The sequence below is a fragment of the Bombus impatiens genome, unplaced genomic scaffold, assembly GCF_000188095.3.
Source record: "Bombus impatiens unplaced genomic scaffold, BIMP_2.2 scf_0614, whole genome shotgun sequence".
NCBI lineage: Eukaryota > Metazoa > Arthropoda > Insecta > Hymenoptera > Apidae > Bombus > Bombus impatiens.
This window is the reverse complement of record NT_177033.1, coordinates 52,959-57,172: the sequence shown is the minus strand read 5'-3', so window position 1 is coordinate 57,172 and position 4,214 is coordinate 52,959. Positions and strand designations below refer to the sequence as shown.

Below are 4,214 nucleotides of genomic sequence, written 5' to 3'. Positions count from 1 at the left end.
ATGTCACTGTGTTAAGTTGATAGGTGTCAACTTCTCCATCAGAGTTGTGCCACAAAATTTGTTGGAATTTCCGATCCTCTGGACGCACAAGAAATTGTTGATACATCTTTTCGACATCGCCTGTAATGACGTATTGATGAGAACGAAATCTTAGAAGAATGAAAAATAAGTTGTCTTGTAGTTTCGGTCCCGTATGAAGTACGTTCCCGCAGAGGGATGTGAGTCGCTTCATCGCCATTGCTTTAGAGGATCCAAGCGAAGGAGTTGTTTCGTTGAATGGGAGAGCGACAATGTATCGCCCTTCTTTGGTGTGTTGAACGTGATTTCGGATGTGTTCCTCGCATTGTCGTTCCGCTTCCGAAATGTGTGGAGTGGGCGGTCCTTCGCCGATTTCCCAAAAACGGGCGAGGTCCGCCTGTAAAGCCGTCGCGGAGGCGTGAAATGCATATGCTGACGATTGCGAGGTTGGGTTCCCCCCGATGACCCATCCGAATCGCGTTTTTTGCAGACGCAAGTCAGACCCGTTTGCTTGACTGATATCAAGTCGGCCGACACAGAGTGATGCTAGCGTTGGTCCGGCGCTCTATAATATTTAGATCGGAGCAGGTCTATGGAATCTTGGATCGGCTAGTTGGAGGTTCGAAGGTATCTGTATCGTTGAGCGATCTGCGGGTTGATCTAGGACCCAAGTCCATATTGTCGGTATGATTAGGAACGTCAATGTGCGTTCGTATGTGCCATCAATGGAGGTGATCGTGGCCGTGATGTAGCGTTTCGAGGTCGTCGATAACGTGTTGAGCGTTCCAATTGGGACCGAACATTTCCGTTGGTTGAGTTTTAATGAATTGGCGAGTTTTTCGGTGGTAAAGTTCATGCTAGAGCCGGTGTCTAGCAGAGCTCTGCAATGGAATGGTTGAATTTTATTGTTCAAGATGTTGACCTGCGCTGTGACTAACAAATCGTGCTGTAGTGATTCGGAAGGAAGTGAGGTCAATGGGACTCATTGTGGGACACAAACGGACTGTTTTCTGTGGTTCGGTCCCTAGCAAAGTCGTCTGATGACGTCATTGTTTTCCTTGTCGTTTAGGACTGGACGATATATTTGATCCCGATGCCGTCGATCGCGATAATCGAGATTTGCGTTTCGGAGATGTTCGGGGAGACGTTCGAGGAGACGTGGATGCGCGTCTCGAACGATGTGACGAACGTGGGGTCGGTGAACTAGGCGAAGATCGACCGTTGGATGATCGGTCGCTCGATGATCGATCGCTCGATCTTACATCGTTCGGCTTACACGTGTTCGTAATTTGCTATGACCATGGTCTTGATGCAAATATGTATGGTGTCGCAGTCCACAGATGCGTCATGACCCGGCGGAGCATTGAGTAAGAGCGTGTCCCTTGCCTAAACAATTGGTACAGAGCGACGCCCTTTTGGCGGTTTCAAGGCGTTGTTTGGGCGACTTTGCTTTGAAGACATTACAATTCCATAATTCGTGTTGTCCTTGGCAGTTCGGACACACCAACGTCTTGTATGTAGTGGTGAATGCGTGACTTCGCGGCGCGTTCGGTCGCTGACGGTTGTGTTGATCGGACGCCCTTTTTATCGCGGTTGATGCTGAACTTGTTGTATCGCCGTTCGTCCGTGTTTTCAGAAAGTCTACCAAGTGCGTATATGACGGCATTTTCTTTTCCGGTAATGTGCGTTGCCATTTGCAAATGATGGCTGAGGATAGCTTCGATATAAATAGTTCGATGAGAACGACGTTTGATGTGATTGGTTCACCGAGTTTCTCTAAAGCTTGGAGGTTTATCTTGACCGTCTCGAGAAAATCATCTATGGCTTCGGGTGTCTCTTTAGTTATTTTCGATTAGTCGAAAATCAAGTCCCAGTGACGCATGTAGACTTGACGGTGGCAGTCTTTGACGGTGGCGAATTTTTCTTTAAGAACGTCAATAGCGATTGAATAATTTAACTCTGTGATGTCTAACGATTGTATACTTCGCGCGGCCTTTCCGGCCAAGGAGGATCGCAGATAATGAAATTTCTGCACGGGTGTAAGTCGTTAGCTTCGATCTATAATGGATAAGAAGGAGTCGTAAAATGAATGCCAATTCTCGATGGTACCGTCGAAAGTAGGCAGATGAATTTCCGGTAGTTTAATTGATGTCGGCTCGGCGACATTAGGTGACTCACAGCTTGGCGATTTCGACGACGATGCTGGTGTATCATCCATGAGAGTGTGTACTCGTACTACCAGATCGTAATATATGTTTGTTAACTCGGAAACGCGCGCGTCGTCTTCCTCGCCTAAATCTTCTAATTCTTCTTGTAATAATCTGTATTGTTTCTACGTGTCGTCGAGTAGTGTCGTATAGGCCGTTAAATAGGCCTTATTCGGTTGGCTAGATTGTTCGTATTCATCGAGTCGTTTCAATAGAGTAGTGAATCGGCCTATTTGAAAGCCTCGTCTCCGATGCAAGGAGGTAATTTTGTCTGTGTTCTCCATTGGTATAGCAAATTGTGAAGACAATGCAATGAACGAGCTTACCTTGTGGTTTAAATATTACTCGTCATCGTGTGTGTCTCGTTTGACGTGTAAGACGTGTTCTTGCGGAAGTTGACCCTCTAGTTGTTGGCGTGAGGCTGCGTGGTTGCGTTCTTGAACCACCGGGTTATGCCTCTTCAAAAAACTGAGGCACCCTGGCGTTACTGACTTCGCTGGAGTGGTAACGCTTCTCCTGCTGTTTGTGTTGGATTTACGTGGCACTGTATGGTAGTGGGTGTCACTGATGTGCATTTTTCACTTGACACGTGATCCGGCTTGAAGGATCCAAATATTACGACCGTTCGCGAAGAGACGCGGTCGCTAGGAAAACGCGTCAGCGAAAGGCGTAAATTCTCGCTACGATTCCGTTAATTGACGCCGCGAAATAGTCGTTCCTCTGTTTCGATTAAGATAACAGAGGTGGTTCAATGAATGTAACACTGTATAATAAGTTATAATTCACAATTTATTCCAACAACTTTGTAAAGAAGATAGTTACGCTGGTGCGTATGTATAAGATAAGTGAGCGATTGCTCTACGGGCGTGTACCCGGTCAAAGGATGTAGACTTTTCGAAGGATGGAAAATCAGTGGTGTTCAGTGACGGTGCTGTGGCGGAGGAAAGCTAAGGATGGGTGTGTCTAGCGCACGGGACCATCGGATTTGTTGGTGACATTTTTGGCTAAGAGAGTGAGGGAAATAGGCTTCGTTGTTAATTGGTTATTTACTATGGTGGTGGGTGAAGAAGGATGCTAACCGCCCTCGAGATAAATTCCTGAGATTTATGGAGGGTACTTGAGACTATTGAGGGTACGCAGTAAGGATCCGAAGACATCTGGCTGCCATCTTGCCCGCGGTGTGTGGCCTGGTTTAGATAAAGTGTTGCCCGACGCAACATCTTCTCTCTCCCCCGTTATTTTCTCTTCCTCTCTATGCCCTCCTCCGTTTTTCTGCCCTCTTTGTGCTCTGTCCCTTCTAAAATTTCCATAAAATGATTTTTCCACTCTTCTTCGCTTATATCCTCATCTATACCTTTTTTACTTCTTCTGTATTTATTTATATATTTCCACACTTCTTGTTCTGTTTTGATCTTCTTTATTTTCTACATCATTCTTCTTCGTGTCTTTCCTTTCTTTGTTTACACCACTGTTTGAATGCCTTTTTTCCCCTCTGTGAGCGCTTCTCTGCTGTATTTTCCTTTCATAAACTTTGTCATCTTCCTTCTCATCTCTCTTTTCCTTTCTTTCCACTCCTTGTCGCACCACACTTTCTTCCCCATGTCCCATTTCCTCATCTTCACTTTCTTCTTAGGCATTGCTTCATTTATCTTCTTTTTGATTTCAGTCCACATTTCCTCTACTGTTCTTCCCTTGCAGGTCCAGTCTTTACATTCCTCCAGGTATTTTTCCACACTTTAGTTTGTTCATTCCCTTTTCTTCTTCTCTTCTTCTTTCTTTTCCTCACTTTTTGTAATTCCGGCCCCCTATTTCTGTTTCTAACGGTATGTGGTCCGACTCTGTTCTTTTTCCTACTTTCATGTCGATTATTTCTTCTGTCGCCCCCTGATTTCCAATCAGATAATCTATTACTGAGTTTCCTTTCTCCCCATATATGTCTACTCCTCCCCTTCTTTATCTCTTCCAGTGATTATCATTCAGCCTCTCTCT

The 4,214-nt window shown here is 45.4% G+C and overlaps 1 pseudogene; it reads right to left on the bottom strand.

Annotated features, from left to right (window-relative positions):
• Positions 1–1,025: 1,025 nt before the first annotated feature.
• Positions 1,026–3,898, bottom strand: LOC105681150 (annotated as a pseudogene).
• Between the last annotated feature and the right edge of the window lie 316 nt (positions 3,899–4,214).